Raw genomic sequence first — 21,907 nt, forward strand, 5'->3', positions numbered from 1 at the left:
TTTATGGAAGGCTAAACATCACTTTGGAAATTCTGTAAGGGATTAAAAAGCAAAGACGGTCCATGTGTTTCCCATGGTCTTTTTGTGCACCATCGAGCCCCATCTAAGCTAGCAGGAAGGTGGAAAGAAGTGTTACAGCCCCAGAAGCAAACAGAGAACTTTTAAGTAGCAGAGCCAATTATAGCAGCACTGAGAAAATCCTGTTGTAAAGCAGTTTCTTCACAGCTTTGCCATAGTTTTGGACTAAGAGTAGGTTTGTAGTGCTAGACAGCAGTTGTTTGGGGGTTTTCCATATGTACACTGCTTGCAAAAATTTAAAGGATTCTCTTTGGTTGCAAATAGGAAAAAACCAACAACCACACACATAAGCAGATAATAGATCAGTTTTCCCTCCTGGTCACTGCCAGCTGATTGACATCCTGCATTGCAGGGAAGTGAAAGCAATTAGTTTCTTGGTCTTGGGAAGTGGTCCATGGGAGCATGTAGCCAGGGATAAGCCAAAGCATTGGCTGGTGTGTGATTATTTCAGCTCTGAGCCCCGATACACTGTAGGAGCTTGATCACGAGTTCACAACATTGAGAACTGCAGCTGCCTTCAGCCCTATTGCAGGGCTGTGTGAGATTAATCCCATATGACTCAAAGTTCAACAGCTGTTGTTGAATTCCTTTTGCTCTTCAAAGTTTTAACAAGTATTTCAAGGTAGAGTAGGTAGTAGGAAAAAGTGTTTTGAATCACTGCTAACTGAGATTGCCAGTTTTTACTCAGTAGCACTGAGGGCATTTGCATATAACCAGGATCTTTTGCTTCCTGAGAGTTTGTATGCTCTTGCTGCTTAGCCACCCAAAACTCTCTCTAAATACTTGCACCATAGGTGTTGTTGATGTGTGCCATCTGAGCATCTATATCAATTCCTCTGGTACTGAACAATAATCTGATATCATTGTCATCATCTTCAACTTTTGGTGACAGCTGGCTGTTAAAGGCTTAGCTGTGGAAGACTATTTACAGGTGAGAAATCAACTTTAGCAGCAAGGAGCAATGGTCTGGTTTTCATGCAAATAAGAATCTAGATGTAATTAGGAGAAACATTTGAAAAATAGAAAGAGGGAAAAGAATCCCTTAATCAGAGTACTGGGAAGACAGTCTGAATCCAGTGCTTTTGTTAGTTTCCCCATAAGCATCAAAACATCTTGAATCATTTTGCTTCCATGCATTTTTAATAGTTGAGCATGTTACATTTTTAAATACAGCCTTCCTTTGAAGGTTTCTGTTTATTTATTTAAATCACTTTGGATTTTCCTAATTTATTTTTTATGATACTTTGCTGAAAATGAACAGCCGTATTCCAACACCCTGTTCTGTTGCTGCCTGTTGCGATGACTCACGTCGTCTGTTCTGCGTTCTAGAAGGGAACCTGTTGGGAACTGATTAATAAAAACCTGTATACTCTTGCATGAATAAAATGCAGTTAAGCAGTAGCAGACCAAGTATCACTGTAACTGTTCTTTCAGACACACTGACATTTAGCTGTACAGAGGGAGTTATCCATATACAGATGGGTCTGCCAGGGTCTGTTGGAATGAGCAGAAGTGTTTTAAAGTAACTTGGCAAATGTTATTCCAGATCAGTTGAAGAGTTTCAGGTCAAGCTGTCACCATTGCTGACTGAGTAAGAGGAACATGGTGCATGGTTTTAAAAGTAAACAGAGCTGTACTTTTGGCATCTTGTAGAACGTGTGTATAGGTTAAAGAGCTTATCACAGCGAGCGCTGAAGCTCATGCTGTTTGAGAAGAGTATATTGTCCTTGGTAAGCATTTAATTTTCAATATACTTGCTCCTAACTTTCATTAAAGGAATTGAGGGGTTTTTGATTGCATATCTTTGTCTTGTCATATATCTGATGTAAAATACTGTTTTCCATCACTTCATTTCTTCTTATGTTTTCTCTGTTTCTCATCACTGTAATACCTCACAGTTCTGAAATGGAAGACTGACATAATTTCCTAGAATGTTATTTATATCAATACTTACCCTTTCCCTCTTGAAGATATCTAAACTGATGTTTCTGTGCACTGACAGAGTTTGAACTTAGAGGGACACAACAGTGCTGTTGCCTAGAAATACGTAACTGAGTAGTAATTCTCTTTTCATCTGAATGTGAAATCAGCACAACCAAGATCAGGATCCCAAAATGTGAAGGTGCATTGAATGATTCCTCAACATAATGCATCTATAATGGGTAGCACAATTTTTTTTGGCTGGATTTATTTGAAAAATAGGTATAGTCTAAATACCCTTAGAATTTTGCATACTTGTGTTTTGCTTTTTTAAATAAGATTTCCTAAAGAAGAGTAACTCTTTGGTCCATCTCCTGTAAACTGTTTCTTGAAAAACACAGTTCACCTTAAAAAAAGTCAGACTTGTGTGATAGTTTTATAGTTTGTGTCATAATCGAATAGCTTTAATTTTTCTTCAGTTTTTTTTCAGAACTAGTCCTTGATTTCCTTATTCCCTTTCAGTTACCTCCATTTCATATCAGTCTGGATGGAGATCATTTTCAGAATCCTACCCAGTATTAAGTGTTGAGGACAGGGCTGTGTGTGTTACAGGTTTACTAGGTTTTGGAGGTGTCTTTATGTTCTTTCTAGGATACCACTTGTATTATTTTTCATGGCCTGGTTCTCTTTCTCCCACACTTACGTGGTGTTTCAATAGTCAGAGTCACATAGTTTGACACTCCCTTTATGGGAGGTTTGATCTTCAAAAGTAGCTATCTTTGGGACAGTGAATACTTCTGCCATATTGCTTGTTGCTTCATAGTGAGGCTTTTTCTTCTCACTAAAGCATGCCAGACAAGCCGTTACCTATTTTCATGTTACTTGTGTAGCCTCAGCAAATCCTGATCCTCTTCTTGTACCTGTTGCTAAAAGCACAGATGGAAGAGGATGAAAAATCACAGCCCAATCACTACTAGTTAATCTTGTATCTCTTATGAGGCCTCACTGTTCGCATGTTGTTTCAGATCCAATGAGTTTTGAACTGGTCTTTGGCAATAGAAGAGAGCTATGATACTGGATTGGTGGTTCTCCCTTCTCAGTTGCCATGCTTACTGTATTTAGTGCCTTAATTCAATGCAACTTTAATGTTTCATTTTAGTAAGTGCCACTATAACAACATAAAATACAAACCTATGATGTGTAACTATCTGGGGGAGGTTTAAAATTTCCTTTTTTCCATATTATCTTAAGGAAATAGGAAGTTGTGCTAACTAATAAAAATTTTATAAAACGGAATGCACTTATCTGATTCCTTGTGATGTTGCTGTCATTTTAATAAAGGCTTAATAGTACTCTAACATGAAAATATTATTTGGAAAATGAAGAGGTATGATTAAACATGCATGTCATATTTGTGACTCTAGTGTCTTCCAATTCCATTTAAACATAATCAGGAAGAAATGAATGCTTGTGCAGCCTGAAAAGTGATGAGTCATTAGTATGTCATACTGCAGTGGTGAAAACAAAGGTGGTGTGTGTAGCATCGGTACAGCTTCACTGAGAGCAGTCTCCTCTTTGAGCGGTCTCAGACTCAGGGTGCTGGTCTGGCCTCATGCTGCTCCACTGCAGTGGAGAAGAAGGGAAGGGAGCAAGCCTGTCTTTAGAAGACTTTTCCTTCTGTCAGGTGATGAAACAGCAGTCCTCCCAGTTCAGTGGTAAACAAAGAACTATTAGAGGAGAACACACGTGTTGCAACCAAGAGCCTGAGAGCAGTAAGGCTACTGCCACTCCATGTTTCCAGGTTCAGCCAGTATAAGGTTGAAGATGTATTCCTGGCAGGCACTTTGCTAGTGATCACAAGCTTGCTCACAGACCCATGCTCACTCCAGTCTCTTTCAGCAGAAGCATTTGGGCCCTTTCACCCATGGTCTGACTCCAGCTGCTGCACGTAAACCACCATACATCCTCATGCACACAGAATAGAGAACCCTTACCCAAGAAGGAGTTAAAAATCAATTTAGTAAGAAGACAGGACTGACTGTGCTGATAAGGCACAGGGAACAGCCAGGTAAGAATACTAACTGGCTATTTAGAAATGATCAGCCCTTTATATCCCCTCACCCATCTTTTCCTAAAAAATAAGATTTTGTTCCTTCCAAAATCACCTTAACACCTCAATTTTTCTGCCTTTGGTTTCTCCCATAAACATCCCATAATAAGTCTGTCTGATCCCAAGCTGCTTTTCCTCTACATCATGTGTGTCCCACCCTAGGCAACAACCCCCTTAGGCCATAAGGTGATCTCAGGAGATGTTCCAGATGACTTAGTGATGAGTTTCATGCTTGGACACTGAGACAAGTGGCTCTGCTGAACAGTCCTGGGAGAGGCCCAGTCAGGGTGTTCATTTTTCAGGAGTCCTTGATCTGTGCCTGCCTGCCACTGTAGCCCACTAAGGTAGTATTTGGGCTCCTGAGCTCCGTTGTGGGTGTGCAGATGAGCTTTATCACATAACTCAACAAACTCCTCTTCCCCATGGCAGCTACTACAAAATGAGTTATTCTGTCTCAGACTTGCTTGATTCAAATCCCCAGTGTGAAAAACCTCTTAAGCTCTCAGCTCCAAGGTTGCTTATTACCCCAACGTGCTCCTGGGCTTGCTTTAATAGGCAAGTGACTAAGTCCACACAGTTACCAGTTGGAGTGGAGAGGACAAGACCCTTTGGGTCTGGGTTCCCTGTAGACATCTTCCATCTAGCAAGAAGCAAAAGGTGAAGCACATTATGAGGAGCTATTCTGCTTTGCTGCTCTAGACAATATGTCTTCTGTAGATTAGGTTCCATAATTAGTTGCCAGAACATCCACTTTGTTGTTTTATTCAAAAACTGAAAACTTGTGTTCTAGGATCTAGGAGGAAGTAAGTATTTTATATGTGACTAATTTTGTCTGAGAACAACCCAGAAAGAGCATCTTTAATGAGACTTTGAATAGTTAAAAAGAAGAGGAAATGCTAATCAGCACAAGCGCTGCTTACTGTGTTGGGTGCTACCTTATCAGTATAGTTAAGGCCAAATCAGTGAGCCTTCAGGCTCAGCAGATACTTGATAGACTGCTAGTGACAGATAGAGAGGCTTTAGTGATTTGCGTTACTGGTTGCAGAACACCGAGTGTAAGAAGCACAAGCTTTCCACAATGTCTTTAATGCTCCTCATCCAGACAGTGCCATGAAGATTAAGTTTTATTGTACATAATTAGTTTCTGCACTTCTAAAATGCAGTTTATGGTATCACAAGGTCCCTGCATCCCAGAATATTTTAGGGGCCATAAATCTGGGCTACAAATGTAAGTCCATGTTCACCAGACTTCAGCTAGCTCTAGCTCTTAGTTAGCAGCAGTTAACCTTCATCTTCTAGCTAATACTGTCACATCCTTTTAAAGTCCGTAGTCTGACTTTTCATTTCTAGTGCTCTGGGAGAGACTTCAGCAGGTCTTCTAACGTCATCAGTTTGAAGAGATGGAGCTGTTGAGAGCCCAGCTTGGCAGAACGCATTCTGGATTATTGTGGTGAGACCTAACAGGGAAGAAAACCTTGGGAACTTGGCAATCATCTGTCAGGAATCAATGACCCACTTTTGGAAAACAGCCATACCAGTTTACTGGCTGTTGTTCCAACCCAGCAGCTTTCCTTGACTCCTTGCCACTTCTTGAAAGGTTATCTTTGTGCTCTGTGTTCTTATATATACAATTTTAAATTCCTTTAGCCACTGACCCCTTCCACAGGATTATAACTAAAATGAGAACTGTTGTGAAGGAGGCAGAGTCAAAACAACTGTATCAATCACCCTGCCAGTCACTAAGCTAGACACCCATTATTTAATGTTAGAAATTCTGATTAAATACTGGGATTCTGGATGCTATAACAAAGATCATGAAATACGAAAAGGTTGGGGATGTTTTGCCAAGGAGAAAGATGCTGTGGGTAAACCCAAGAAGAAGTTTGTGGGTAGAATAAGTTTTGAAGTCATGTGATGCTGAATTTTGGTTTAATGATCCATTAAATTAGCTAGTTGCTGCTCAGACATGTGTTTCTTTTATCCACTGTTGTTAGAATACAGGCTTCCTTTTTCATGTCTGGGAAAAAGAGGATATCTTACTTCCTTTTGTGTTGCAGTGTTGGCAGGGTCTCAGAAAAAAAAAAAAAAAAAAGGTTTTGATAGAAAAACTTGTACACTTCTGTTTCTTAGTTTGGCCACTTTCTTTGTATAAATTGATTTGTGTTCCTTTCAGATCAGCTGTCATCACTTGCACTTTCCTCAGTGTACTGTGTTAACTCTTGTAGGTGGCTATGCACCATACAGCTGCTCACTCACTCTCACCCACCTGTGTATTATCATCACTATTTTGCTTAAAAATCCAAAGCATAGCACCATGAAGGCTGCCATGAAGATTACCTCCCTCCTAGACCTGGTACACTGAGGAAGTAGCTATAGTCTTCAAAGTTTGTGGGCATAATGCTACAGGGCTTAAAAAGGCAATGCTTTTGCTGCCCTGCAGTTAAATAGATGGCCAAAGGCGAACTAAAACAGTGTCGTCTGGGGTGCCCAGGCATTTGGTCATTTCTTTTTTCATCTTTTAAATTTTTCTTTTTCTACACGACACTGAATTTGAGGAAATTTGCTGTGTGAGTGGTAATATCAGGGAGCTGTGCAGCAGCACTAGATGTGTTGTCTCCAGCATTAAGACATATCAGGCTGTTGACTCTCTTAAAATCAAACAGTGACTGCATTAGGACTTAACTAGTGGATGCTGTTTCTGGAAATGAATAGTGAGAGGGTTGATAATGACAGAGAAGTTGCCTCTCCACAGCTGCAAGCTTTTTTTCCTCACATTTAACAGTCTTCACACCACCCACCAAGTTCAGCAGTGACTGCTGCTGTCCTGCCACCATGCCCTGTCACACTGCCTGTACTTTGCACTGCAAAGCTGGCAGAAGGCACTGCTCATAAATTAATTCTCTGGGAGAGTAAAGAGCTGCAATTGCACACAGGTGCTTGAAGAGTAAGATTGAAGTTCCATTTAAAAACACCCTTTGGTGCTTCTGTGCTTGAACATTGGCCTTTCTGAAATGAGCTGGGGAAAGGTGAGCTGCAGGCTTGTGGTCTGCCTCCGAAAGAAGTACCTTAGGAATATTTACTGTTTGTGTAGGGGCAGAGTGAGTCAGAGAGAACAAGAACCCTTTCAGAGAGTCTTGCTTGGTTGACCTGGTGCACGCTGGTGTGTGATTCGTATGGCAAACTTTCATTGCTGCTGCTTCTCTGGAAACTTGCCCTTAACAAACCTTTCAGCAGTGATGTCTTCTTTTCTAATTGCTTAACTTATACTCATCACAAGAAAAGCTGATTCTTGAGGTTTCAGGGCCAAGGAAACGGTTGTTGACTTCTGGTTTCTCTTGTGCAAAGGGAATAAAATGCATGGCAACAGTTGATGCCACAAAGAATCTGGCCAGGAAGCCAAGATGGGTTTGATCAGTGGTGAAGATTTTATTTTTTATCATCACAAACCATTTTCTAGCTAGTAGAAAATGCAATATGCTGAACATTTTCATTCTGAATATGAAAAGTTAGAAAGCCTGAGAGAAGTTCTCAAGTAATTTTCTCAGTTAAACATCTTTTTGTGCCACATCAGTGGCTGCTATATTAAAACAGTCATGTGCACACACTTCATTATGGAAAAATAGCTTTTCCCTCTTGGTGGATTTTACAGTATCCAGGCCTGACCATGAATTGAAGGTCAAATCACCAGGTAATTTTAATCCTCCAAGGATATCTTACTGTTTTTGTTTGCTCATGAATTTGAAGCAGAGAATCACCAGCAAGCTTAAAACAGGGGTGATGTTATTCTAATTAATTTTTAGTGAAGGTTCAGGTAAAGGTTTAATTGTGGATTAAAATAGCAAGCTGACATAATTTGGGTGTGTTTTCTGTTTCCCTTTTAGTAGAGGAACCTTATTTAAAATATCCAGCCGACTGTTTTGAACTGGTAGACAAAGAGAAATGTAGCTGGTTTTGCTTTTGACTAGCATCAGCATTTTTCATGTTGGAATCTATTGCCACCTTCACCAAGCTGTTAGCTTCTTTGGAACTCCCTAGTGAAAAGTGTTCTTAAGCATTGAAACATTTAAATGAAGTTGCAGTCTTTTATCTAGCATGGTGCTTCTGGAATTCTTGGAGTTTAGCTCTTAGCCTTGAGAGAGGGGACAGTATTTGCCAAATCGTTATGCTGCGTGCAAACCCACAAACCTTTCTTAGCTGAATTGGAAAAAGATGTCATCCATTTGGTATTTCATTGTCTCAAGCCCCAACTCCTTTTGCAGCATTGTGAGGAGTTATAAATGTGATTGAGTTCCCCCCGTTCCAGTTGGCATGTATGGTCGAAGATGTGTGCCTCTTGTAGAGGTTATGGTGGCACAGGGTCCAATTTGAATGAAATGGTTTTGCACATTCTGTGGACAAATGGCAGGCACAAATGTTGCTAGAATTTAATCATTATTTCTGAAATAATATAAAAATGCTCTAATTGCAAAGAAGCCCCTTGAAAGAGCTATGGAAGTGTGAGAGGTGGGGTTTTATCTTGTAGGCTTATAAGGTGAGTTTGCCTAGCAGGATAGTTAATGAAGCCTGGAGATTTTAGTGGCTGATACAGATTAAATGCCATTTTCTACTAAAATGTAGCCAGTTCTATTGTGGAAGATGGCATAAAATTCCATGTAACAGCCCTGATTCAACTTTAATACAAAAAGGGAAGGAAAGAAGCATATTTGTAGATGACCACTGAGATTTTTGGAGGTTAGTATACAGTTGGTTAAACCACATGCTGGTAGTTACCGTTACAGTGTAAGAGTAATTGCATTTGCCCCAATTACATTCTTACCATAGCTTATTCTGCTACAGCCTCACTTTATTTCATGAAAATACTGATCATAGCCCTAGAATTCTCAAAGTATTGATGCCGCAAGTGTGGGTAATAACACTGCCTCCCTTGTGATGGGCAGAAAATTACCCTCGTTTAGTTCCATGTTCTGTTATACTAGAAAGACTGAAAGTTTGTTGCTTCCAATTTATTATGTTATGATATTTTGCTGCTTAGGATAACTTCAGATTAAGGGAAACTTGCTTCCTAAATAATTATTGCCATTAAAAGCAGTGCCAATAAAATTGACCAGTTCTCATTTTAATCAAAATTTATAGTACTTCTCTCTCTGGTCGCACTATGATTTATTTCAAGCATATTAAAATATAACAGAGCAGATGGAGCAGTGTGAAAACTGTATGAAAAAGCAAGATTTTAGTTTTTCCTTTAGCATAGTTCTTATGGATCTGTTTTGTCTGAATGGCTGAAGAGGTTATCCAAACTCCCAGGCTTTTGCCAGTGTGTTAGATATCAAGCTTCCCGTGTGGAAGATCCAGTGGTATTCTTTGCCATTTCTCACTGACTGGGTGACTTCTCCAGCAGCCCAGTAGTATTCTACAGGGGATGCTGTATTCAATAGGGCTGCAGAGAGGGAGCCATTTATGAGCACAAGTGCCGGTGCTTAGGCTGTATTAGTGTTCAGTTCAAGCAAACTTCCCTGTCTCTGGTGGTACTCCATGTGCCTGGTACAGAGGGGCCTGAGCACCATCTCGTGGTGCAGCTAGAGATTTACTAGTTTATTTTCAGTGCATGTGCTCAGCAGCCTAAATACGTCTCTGAAGCAATATGATAATTTTTTGGTTGCTGTGTTATTGCTTTTCCACCTCTAACAGGGTTGGAGGGATGTTCAGGGTGCTTTGTGGAAAGCAGTAAAGGGGAAGATTGTGTTCATTGGCAGAACTGTGTGAAAAAGGACTTGGATGCAAACAGGTTCTTGATGGTAGTGCTCTGTAGATGCTCTGTATGAAGCAAGTAACTTTTTCAAAGTGTGGGGTGTTCCATAGCTGATGGAAAAAAAACATCAGTGATATTTGCATAGCTGATACTCAGTCACTCCTAACTAGTTAGGCATGAATTCAGAAAGGGGTTTCAGTGGTTTAGTACTGAAATGCCTTGATTTCAGGTAAAATTCTTAATAGCACATTAGCCCAGATGTGATTGTAAGGGACTGTAGCAGCCATATGTGAACACAGAGGTTGTAAAAAGTGAGGGCAGCACTTGGAAGGCATGATGTTACTCTAAAGCCAAACCCTCAACTGAAGCAGCTGGAACCTAAGAATTCTGAGTAGGAGTAATTAAGTAAATAGAGATGCATTCCATTTTAAACTAATGTTAGAATTGCATCTGATGTTCATTTTATAACTAAAAAAATACTTTAAATATCTGAAAGATCTTATGTTTTGCTTTGCCATAAATCCAGTCTGATGTTTCTTGAGCTGAGTTGAGGTAAACTTGAGAAATTGGTCTGTTTCACAACCACACAAAGAGTGGCTGTGGCAAGGATGGTGTTTAAAAACAGGACAAAGGAACTTGGGCTCTGAGATTTGTTTAGGGAGCAAAAGGGCTGGAGAAATTTTCCTACCAAATTGCAGAGTGTGAGTGTGGAGAGTGGGTTATGAGAAGGCATTCCTCTGAATGGGTGCGAGCCACCTCCCTTATTACAGAAGGCAGAGAAGTTAAAGGTACTTCTCACTTTCAGGTGAGCTTTGATGCATTGTAAGGAAATACATTTTCTTCCTTATTTTAAGAGAGGGTTTTTTTATGCTTTGCCCTTCCAGGCATCTCCTTTAGTCCAGTACAATCAAATGGAGTTAAAAGACAAATATATTCCTCTTCCTTGCACCTCTTTTTATATTTTTCAAATGTTGTTAATTATGTGTTAGAAGGGAAAAGAGCCCAGCTTTCTGTCGTCTTGATTGCTGAAACTATGGCTTTCAGCAATCCATTAGGAAGTTATTAAGATATTTTTTTTTTTGCTTTAGCTCTGATTTGCAGAGGCACTAAGCCTAGTCAGTCCCTGTTGACTTTCACAGGATTTTAAATGCTCAGCATTTGTGAAGAGTCAACTCTTAAGGCCCTTGTCCTTAAGAGATCCACTGCCAAATACTAAAGGGAAATTTTCAGAACTGAAAATGTGATAAGTGAGAGGTACTGTATATTTTCTTGTTGTGAGGCAAATGAAACAAATGTGAGTTCTTGAGACAGGTATATCTTCAGGTGGGCAAAATTCTTGCCAGTCTTTGTGATCACTTCCAAGTCATGCAGTGTACCCAATGGATCAGGTTTTCCCATTGGATTTAATCCCCATGATCTGAAAAAATTGTGTCTGAGAAAAATGAGGCTCAGTCACTTTGCTTTGAATGCAAATAAGTGAGTTTTAACTCATCACAGGTTTACCTTTGGGGATCTGCATCATGTTTAGACTCAAGGGCCAAACGTGAACATGTGTTAATGTAATATTTCTGCTTTCACTTTTTCTGATAGGGTCAGAAATGGGACAGAATCAGTTTCCTCAGAGCTTTGGGAGTACAGAAGAACATAGAGATACTTACAGGACTATAGATACCTATAGAACTACAGTTATGATAAACTAAAGGAGGGATGTATAGTAAAATATTTTACTCCACTTCATTTTTCTGTGGGAAATGGTAGCAGCTGGGCAAGGTAATGCATTACTTTGTTTTGGTATCACTTTTTTGGTCATAGCATTGAAAGGACATTTGATTCTGTTTCATAGTATGGTGGGATTTGAGCCTAAAATTAAAAATACTTTCTAAGTAGGTCTTAAGAATATTTTTATCTTTGGAATATTCTTCTTGTGCTGGTGATTTAATCTTAAAGACTGCAATAGTTGTGGGATTACTCTACGCATGGAATTACTGAAGGACAAACCATGAAGTCATTTTATGCAGTAGCACAACATTATGGGCTTTCAGCTCTGCTCATAACATGGCACCATTATCTGAGCACCTCTGACAGCAAGGGCATGCTTTGTTGCAGCTATTCAACCCTGATGCTACTCTACAGTTTTTAGCAGAGAGGTAACTGTGAGCAAAGAAAAAGATTATGCATTCTTACTCATTGTGTTACCTTACTGCACTAATAGTATATGGAGGGATCCAATTTCTGCTTGTAGGGTCTGTGTGTGAATTTATTGCCTACTTTTTGGAGATTGGCAAGCTGCATACTGATGGAAAGGGAAGGTCTTAGCTGCCTTTACACGTCAATTTCAATACTTGAAATGGTTCTGGTAGGGATAAACCAGTATCCATGAACTGTGAACACTGTTAATTGTATTACTGCTGAAAAAAACTTCTTACATTTTGCTGGAGGTGACAATAGTTACAAATCTTTTGCTTCAGATATCAGTAGACCTGAAACTGCAGGAGATGCAGTGTAGAACCTGGACAGATTTTGCAGGGCCAGAGGAGAAGAAAATGTAGGAACAGATTTCCCAAGGGCATTGAAACCACATCAGCTTTTTATGAAGAAAATAATCTGAAGTAATCTGAAGCACTAACAAATTTGCTAGCATAAAATTTCCATGGCTACAAATACAGAGGTGAAACAAACCCAAACTCTATTTCCTAGCATCAAAGACTGTAGGGAAGTCAGAGTTGGTTCTTATTATCTCTGAGTGAAGAAAATCTTACAAGAGAAAATCTGGTGGTGATTAAAGTGTTGTACATTGTTCTGCTTTTTGTTAGTTTAAGAATACTGGAAGTGAAAAGGCCGTAAGAAGCCATTGCTTTGTGGCAGTACAGATCAGTGGGAACTGTTATTTTATAGAGACAGCTGTTTCTAAATCTCTTCCGTCACTAGTCCACTGTTCCAATTGGCCCATGCTGTTCCTGTTTGTTCCTGTTTGGCCCACACTTCAAAGTTTTTTATTTCCTTTCCCCAAGCACTGAGAATTCTGTCTATAAGTTCTAGGATCTCTACAGTGGCTAGAGATGGAGTCTAGCATCCCAGATAGTGCTACCCAGTCCTACCTTGCTTCCAGTCATATTCTACTGTGACCAGCTCTTGTATGTTCACAGGCAAAAGAGACCAGAATATTTGTATTTGAACAGAATGAAGAAGTTTGGGCAGGTGAACCTACCCACATACAGAACCTGATTACTACCTGATATCTATTCTAACATCAGAGAAATACCAGTATGTTGACGTAGTAGACAACTAGTTTAGCCTGGCTTTGATAAATTCATCTTGGTACCCACAGAGAAAAGGATATTACTTTTTCTGGTTTGATATTAAATGCCTCTTTTCTGGACACAGAAAATCCTAATTTCAGTTCTTGCTGATAAGAACAGTATCCATATACAAGCAGCCATACATTTTTACAGGACAGCTAGGAGACATAATCTACTCTGAAGTTTTTATTATACAAGTGAATACAAGGGCAAGAGGCTTAGAGGGAGTGTATGGGCATTCACATTTAGTCCAATGATTAATTTTAGTCAGTATTTAGTTTGTCAAGCCTAGTCTTTCATCAGACAGTGGAGAGGACTAAGCTCTCACATAGCTGCAAGCTGTGTCATTCTCCTCTGCTGGGCAGTTCAGAGCCACTTGCACCTCCTGGGTGATTGTCAGGAGCATTGCTGTGACATTTCTCATTGAAGCTTTGGATAGACTTCTCAACATCACTGCAACAGTTTCCAGATAATAATAATCTTTGCATAACTGCAGTAGCAGGACTTTGGGCAAGCCATTTATTTACCTGCATTTCAGCTTTCCAGTAGTGTGTAGCCAAAAATAGTCACCTGCTTGCCAGTAGGCTTTACAGTCTGAAGTCATAAATGTCTGCAGTGGCTTAAATATCACCAGTACGAAGCTGTTGTGCAAATGTATTTAGTGCATATGAAAAAATAATGGATTCCTGTTTATTACCCACAACCTTACAGTAATAAACTGTTGTAAGATGCAATGTTTTCCAAAATGTTAAAGACCAGATTGTCTTGCTGGTGTAGTTTGGTGGAAACACGGCAAGGAATTTTTTTCCCTTTTATGTGTGGCGATTAATTTCTTGTTGAAATAAATCAACATCCATGAGACATGTAATTTTAGGTGTAGTTATTTAGGTAGAGATACCATCAATTCAATGAAAAAAATGCCACACAAACAGTAAAATATATATATGTGTGTGTGCATATATATAGTTTGAACTGAAATAAAATTAAATGAGTAGGAAGGTACAGACATATTACAAGAATAAGTGTGCAATGTTCTTATCTGTAGATGATCAAATCTTACCATGATATTCCAAAATGCTGTTAGCAGTTTTCTCTCTCCTCTCCTTTGAATTGCCTGCATTTGAGATAGTTTCCATAACAGCAAACTGAAAGAGATAACTGTGTTTTTTGCACCACTGCCTGTATCTTCAGAAACAGTGAGAAATGACGGACCTGCTCCTTAGAAATTAAACAAGTACTCAGTCTCCTGCACCAACAATAGCTGGACTGCTGTAAACATGGTTAGTATGTATAGTTTTATTGGCTTGGAATTTATGCACTGTACTTCAGATTCAGTCATGATTTCCATTAAAATGACAGAATAATTAGGACAGAATAATGAGGCTATCATTAATAAATGATATTGCTCTTGCATGTGATTACGTATCTCACTCTTCTAGATGATTGAATATCTGCAGACTAACAGGTTACCTGGTTTATGATATTCTTCATATATGATTTTTCATTTCTATACATCAGAACTGTTTGACACATATGTGAGGTGGATAACTGCCTGATCCTGTTCTGTACTTTTTAATGCATCTTTTCAACACTGTGTTCAACTTAGCATTTTGCTGCTGAAGCAATATGTCATTTAAGTTGTTTGAGTCTGCAGAAGCTGAAGTTTGCTTACTTGGGTTTCTCAAACTATCTCAAATATTTAAATTGTGTTCTGATGGTGATTGTACTCATTTTAGTATGCTCCCTTTGTATAATGCTGGTCCTTTTGCTAAAGTAGACTCTGTGTGATACAGCAAATTAAGTTTAAATAGATGTGGGAATTTCCTCATGTTTGTTAGTGTTCTGACCTAAGTTTGAAAAATTATATCAGAATAGCCAAAGGGAAATGGAATTATGTTTGCAGGATTTCAGTTGGCTTCATTCCTGTAAGAAGAAATACTAAAGCTAAAATTTGCTTGTGTCCTAAAAATAGTTAATTCTGTAAATAAAAGCCAAGTGGTGACCCCGTGCCATAGCAGTATGATCCATTTACCCTGTGAAATGGTCTGCTGAGTTTTACATCAGTGTAGTTTTCCTTTGGCCTGCACTTTGGGAAATGTCATTTCAGCTGTGACTGAGTGCCTGTTCAGATGGCTTTTTCCTTTGCACTCAAGTGAAATGTCTGGAGCTCTGGGTCCTGTTCTTTTCCTTGGCCTGTGGCAGGAGGTCGGAGAAACACCACTGACATTAAGCTTGACAGCTTTGGTGAGATTCTTCTCTCAAGATGACATTGGAGCAGATTCTTCCTGACATATTTTTTTAGTATTATGTAATTATAGCATTGACATCTTCATGTTATCCATAAATGTTCATGTGATTATAAATTCTATAGGTATGATCAGAATTTTACTGTTTTAACTGCATGTAACTCCTGGCATTTCATTCTGTATAGAGTTACAGAGAGAGGGAGACTAACATATACATGCGTGTATATATAGTTCCTAATGCCACCCTTGTAATGGGAATCTGGTCCTGTTTCTTACTGCAGCAAAAAGGCAATATTCCTTTTGAATTTGAATCAGAAGCACAAAGGCAGGTATTATCAGGAAAAGAATTGTAATGTGCCTCCTGTGTAAGGGAATGAAATGTGTTCTTTGATGAGGTGTTTACTTGGAAAGACATGGTATCTTAGCTAGATAAAGAGGCATGGAGAAACTGCAGAGGAAAATCATCTTGCACCAGAGGAGACTAAGGTACATGTGAGGGTGTAGAAAGAGATTTGAAAATAAGCTAGTTTTAACTATCAAGTGAAGGGCAAAGACCTAGAAAGAAATAAATTGTAGTTTTGACAAAGTTGGTTTTAAATGTTTGAAAGTAGAGAGCAATCATTTTTTCACTGGATGTTGAAAAGATGATGGAATCATCAGAGGTATATGAGTGGGAAGGTTGATCTGGTTGTATGAAAAGAATACTAGTTTGGTTTTGGTTCTTTTTTTTATGTCAGAACAGAGAGAATGGGGATTTGCATTTCTGATCTGGGTGTATAATATGTAACACATGGCAAATCGGCTTCTAAATTCGCTCAGTTTGGTCTCAACCTGTTCGTTTTGGAGACCTCACGTACCTTGAGAATAATTGTTCTTTGCCCTTCTGTAAATAACCCCAAACAATAGCAGAGCTCTGGCAGCTGCTGCTTTGATCTGAACATACAAAACCACATCGGTAAGGCAGCAGCTTTGGAATACAAAAGAGGGAATCATACTCAAAATCACAGCATGTGTGTGTGCTTGTAATTTTTGGTATAGATTAAAGCCATTTTTCTTTACCTCCAGACTCCTGGGAGAGATTCAGTCTTTAGAATTGCTCTGCTGCAATTGCTGAGCACACTTTTGTGCACCCAATGCGTCTATCAATTGGCATATTGGCCTTAATGATTCTGCACGTTTTTTGTGTCTTTTCAAAATCTATCTTGCGAGTCAGTCATTTATTTGGTCTTTCAGTCTGTCTAATCTTTTTATGATTTTATTGATCTGTGCATGTCAAAGGCACAGGAGAAGGTAGCCATTTTAACTGCTCTGTAAATAGCTAGAACAAGCCAACTGAGTCTGTGTCTTGTCTTTTCAGAGCAGGTCTAAGAACATGTTTCTACTGCCACTGAAACCACTGCCAAAAGAACTAGGTATTTTTTTTTTTTGTGGTATCTTCAAGGGGTCTTTCCATATCTCAGGAATTCTCAGGAATGGTGTTAGACACAGACAAGTTGATGAAAACTTTTTACCATGAGAGGAGCCTCTTCGAATTTACTAAATCACAAGGAAACCTTTTACCATGAGAGGAGCCTCTTTGAATTTACTAAATCACAAGGAGCTCTTTTCCATTCTAAATTCTTTTGGAGGAAGAAGCTGTGCTCATAGTGGCTGACCTGCATTTGTGTTCTTTCAGACTGGCACACTGAAGTCAGTTTTGCTTTTCCTGCTCTACTCACCTTGACTCAATGCTGAAAAATGTTCACAGGGATGTAGGAATGCTAACATCTTGAACTTACAGTGTCATTGTCTGACATTTTGTTTCACAGACAGTTCTAAATGCTTTAAATTTTGGATTATTGCTTTACCTGGAAAAGGCTTTGGGAGGGAGGTCTTATCAAGCAGGTTGATTCCGCAGGAAGAATGCAGCAGTAATGGATAGAAATTTTATCAGGAGCAAATATTTTTTTGGCCCAGATCAACATAAACACCAGGTTTAATAATCTGTGCCTAGCACTGCTCATCAAACTTTGCTTTTTCCTAGTCACTCTGCATCTTTCATGGCTTCAGCAGCTTTTTCCTCAAGGAGAGGTACAAATTAGGCTGGAAGTGTCAGTGAAATTCAGAGGGCCAGCACTCACACCTGAGCTCAGACTGACACCTGAACCCTGTGCATTCAGAAGAACCAGTGTCTCCATGCTCTACAGGCAGTTCCACTTTTCAAGCAGTTTCAACCTGGACCAGTAACAGCATCAAGACTATGCCTGCTGGCTTGTGGTTCTGGTGACTACTTTTTTGTTACAGAACTGCTCTGGAGAGCTTGAATAGCATGCAGCTCTGGCTTTATGAGCAAAATTGTCTGCTCAATCCACATGCCTGTGTAAAGTCAAATCTCAGTTTTGATAATCTAAGCCTGTCCGAGAAAAGCGCCGAGGACAGTCTGCTGTCTCACACTTGAGATTTGATTGTGTCTCCACTTTAGAAAGGCATACAGATTGAGTAGACGATTTTGTTCAGAAAGCCTTTACTTCAGTGTTAGTCACAGACTAGGAAGAACTATAAAGGATGTGAATCACTACTCTCTAATAGGGTTCTGTGAACAGTATTGCTAGAAAGAGGCCTTGCAGCTTTGGTGATTGAATTATTAACAGTATTGTCCTGATGGGAATGAGTGACTAACAGCAAGACCAAAATTCAGATGTTACGCTTCGGAGCTAATGTTATAGGAAAGGTAGGTTGAAGCCTTTTTTCTTTTTTTTTTTTTTTTAATCATTTTAAAGTAATGGTAATAGTAGTCAGTGTGGTACAGGGAGCAAGTGAGGTATCCTAGAAAGTGCTGGCACAATGATCCATAGGAATGGTACAATCCACATCAGCCAGACAGCTCATGAACAACAAATTGAACTTTTCCACTAAATCACCCATCCTGAGCAAAGCACAGGGATTTTGAATCATCTAGGATTATCTATTTTCCAGAGTTCAGCTTTACTGGTACCTTTTTAGGCATTATTATCTGCTTTGCATCATGTTTTGAGGCCAAAATACACCATTATGATCTATCCTGACCTCCTTTATGACACAGGACTTAGTCATTTCTGCTAGTAACTGCCCTTTGAGCTATGAAATATCTGCTTAGAAACACATTGCATCTGAATGCGTTATAGACTTCAGCACATTTGTCTTAAAATATCTATCTATGCTAAGGATTTACTAGTTCCTTAAAATCATCAGGGACATTTGCCAATTACACGTGCAATACAGGTAGTAAAGCCATAAATTAAGCACAAGTTCCTTGAATCCTTTCTTTCAGAAACAATAACTACTGAACCCCATTCCTAATACTCAAAATAAGGTTCATCCCCTTCTCATCTTGGATAGCATTATTTGGATCCTCTGGTAGTATTACTTGAAATAGCAAAGTCCTGAAATGTACTGCTTGGGTTTGATACCTCAGTGACTTGACATCAGACCCAGCCTTTTTATAGGCCTTCTCAGTGATGCTTTTTACTAGGGATTGCAGAAAGCTATGCAAAGTCTTCAGCTCTGCCCAGCCTGCCCCACATAACGTGTACCCTCAGCAGATGCAGTCCTTGTTGAAGTTCTGAGTAAAACAATGGTCTCCTATAGGAAAACAGGAGATGGTCTATTTGCACTTGGGATGTTGGCGAGGTACAAAATAAGTTACTTGAGTTCTGACTCCAGTCAGTCTCCTCTGGGAGGGGTGGAAGTCAGTCCTGGTATAGCTCTTCTGAGTGAATGGGGATGTGCCTTGACATCGAGATGGAACAAATGAGACCTGGTACCATTTGTATGGCCAGGCTGTGCACAGATTAGCCCTGCTCAGTACTGATAGGGCATAGAAGTTTCCTAAGCATTTCCCACTCTGTAGTTGTGACCTTGACAGCTGGGAAAGTAAGGAGATCGTCACTGTGGTACAGCCCACCTGTGACTGCCCAGCCAAAGGCCTTTCCCCTTGTGTTATGGCACCCTTCTTTTGTCCTCAGCCATTCAGGTGCTGGCTTTCACAGACTGAGGCTTTCTCATCCAGGTCTGTTGGCTCATTGCACTTCTGCTTTTAAAAGCCCAAGCAAATACTACATGTAAAAGGTCTCCTCTCCTGTTAATAAGAGGTAGATAGGGGCAACAGGGGCAGCCACTGAAGAGCTAAAGTTCAGTTGGAGGTGGCACATTTCAGGTGCTGGGGAAGGTTCTGGGAGAGAGCCTGCAGCTGGGAAGAGTTTTACTAGTGGTGTTGTTGCCTGCATGTGGGCCCTGTGCTCTGCCCTGCTGAAGTATGAGGGGAGGCTGCCTTCCTCTTGGTTGTGTAGTAGTGTTGTCTGTTCTGGTCTCCTCTTCCAGAGACAGGAGCTGTGGGCAAACAAGCTGTTTGCAGTTGCAGGTCACTGAGGCTGGAGGAGGAGTGCAGGACCCATAGGCTTGCCTGTGCTATGTGGAGGATATGGTGCCTGATTGTGTTTTTCCCTGTTGTGTGAATCCTTTTTCCCCTGGAGAATTTAAATCGTAGTATGCATCAGGCTGAGTGGAGGATATGTTGATGTTAGGCAGGCTGTAAGTTGCCTTAGCTAAAATTTTCCCTTTGTATCTTCTAGAATGGAAGTCTTTCTGCCCTTTGTGTATTTCCAGGAAGGCAGGGACAGGCTTAAGGTAAGTACATGGGAGGGAGAGTTTCCAAGAGGAGTGGCAGATCAGTGAGTGGAGAAATAGGGCTTTTAAGTCTTCTTTTATTCAGAGCTGTAGCTTATGCTGACCTCTCTTGTGATACAACTTCAAGAAACATTTAACAACCTAGGATGTTGGGTATAGTGCTTGCTTCGGTTGTCTAATGCTACGTACTTTCATTAAGCTCCTGTACTGCACTTCTGAGACTTATTTGTAGTTGCTTGTCTTGGATGTAGCTGAATCCACTCTCCCAGCACTCTCAATTGAATTAATAAGAATTTCAAAGATGCTTCAAGGCTCTCTGGGTCCCCACTGCTTTCCTGTCTGAATGTTTCAGTGCTGTCTGTTCTTGAGTTTATGTACAATTTTACTTAGCAGCAGGGTTTCTCTGCTTTAGTGTGGGAGGGCTGCACAGCTAGGCTTGTGCTCAGACCTTCGCGTTCATTATGTGTCATGGTGCAGGCTGGCAGCCCTGGAGCTGGTAAGTCACAGCACATGTGGAACTTCCTGATTTACTCAAGACACATGGCTGAGGTAATGCTTTCTACATTTTCTCTTGTATTATGGCTGAACTGGCATGTTTCAGAGGGCCATTTTAGAGTAGGCAGCCCTGTGTGAGAGCTGGGAGAGCAAACTCTAAACTGCATTTTGTTTTTTCTTTTTTAAATGTTACTTTCATTTCATTGAGAGAGGAAGCAGGCCAAGAGACTCAGTGGCATGTTATCTGTGAAAGTGATTTATTTCCCCCTTCCTGAGTCACAGTGTTTCTGAGGAGATGCATTTTCCTTCCTCCACTGTCCCTATATTCTGCTAAATAGCATGTACATATGGGGATGAAAAGGCTCTAAGGGAATGATTGTTGATATTGAGAAAGATGGTTGAACACAAAGGGGATGACTACAGTAAGGCAAGGACCAAGAAGGATTGAGAAGGTGACCACGAAACAGGTAATGCAGTATTTAACATGGGGAAGGGAGAAAAATGACAGGAAATTGATACTGAAATCCAATGGAAAGGAAGCTCCTAAGAGAAAAGATTTAGAAGAATCTTGCTCTTTTGCTATCTGGCACCTACAGAAACAAAAATAGTTCCAACTTATGCATAATTAGCTAGTGTGCCTCCCTGTTGCAAATACTGAGGCAAAGAAACATTGAGAAAAAAATTAAATGCTATATGACTGGTCAGAATATTTCCAATAGGGATATGAAATGTACTTTATGATTTTAGAGACATTCTCTCACTGGTTAGTGCTCTGGAAGAAAAATTGTTCTTCAGGTTCCCTCTGTGTATGCTGACTTCTGTGACCTGTGAAATTGAGAATTTATAAGCTGTGAACAATGTAAAATATTACTAACTATAAAAGGTCAAAATTACTGTATCAGTTCAGGCTTCTGAAAGTGAGAGAATGAAACACTAGAATTGAAGGGGCAAAATCACTGATTTTGTCTGTCTTCTATGAGGGAGTGCCCTTCCTCTTCAGTGTATAAATGCAATTTGTTGCTATAATTCTACATTCATAAATTGTAAAGCCTGAAGGAATTATTATCTCTAGCCCAAATCACAGGCCATCAAGCTTGAGTTTAAAAATCTGTGCTAAATGTGAACTCCAGTATGAATGTTTGTTACCAAGTGGGACTGTACTTACCCTCACCCTTTCCTTGTGCTGCTGTTCTTGTTCAGTACTGAATTTTGCACTGACTGCAAATAATGGGCTGTTGGCTTCTGTTCTGGGAGCTCTTCCTTGAGAACTTAACTGGGCCCCTGCCATGCGCAAGCAAGGGTTATCTGTTTTCTGTTTGTATTGTATCTAGAACAGCCTAATGCAAAACATGATAGTGGAAGTGGT

General features: G+C 39.9%; 1 protein-coding gene across 27 annotated transcripts in view; it reads left to right on the forward strand.

The window, feature by feature from the left end:
• NRXN3 (neurexin 3) overlaps window positions 1-21,907 on the forward strand; it is a 1,029,877-nt gene that overhangs the window by 367,589 nt on the left and 640,381 nt on the right. The gene's annotated exons all lie outside the window — the stretch shown is intronic.

Source organism: Neopsephotus bourkii, unplaced genomic scaffold (genome assembly GCF_033783945.1).
Source record: "Neopsephotus bourkii isolate Nb327-2 ecotype Australia unplaced genomic scaffold, CSIRO-AGI_Nbou_v1 NB_1376, whole genome shotgun sequence".
Classification (NCBI taxonomy): domain Eukaryota; kingdom Metazoa; phylum Chordata; class Aves; order Psittaciformes; family Psittacidae; genus Neopsephotus; species Neopsephotus bourkii.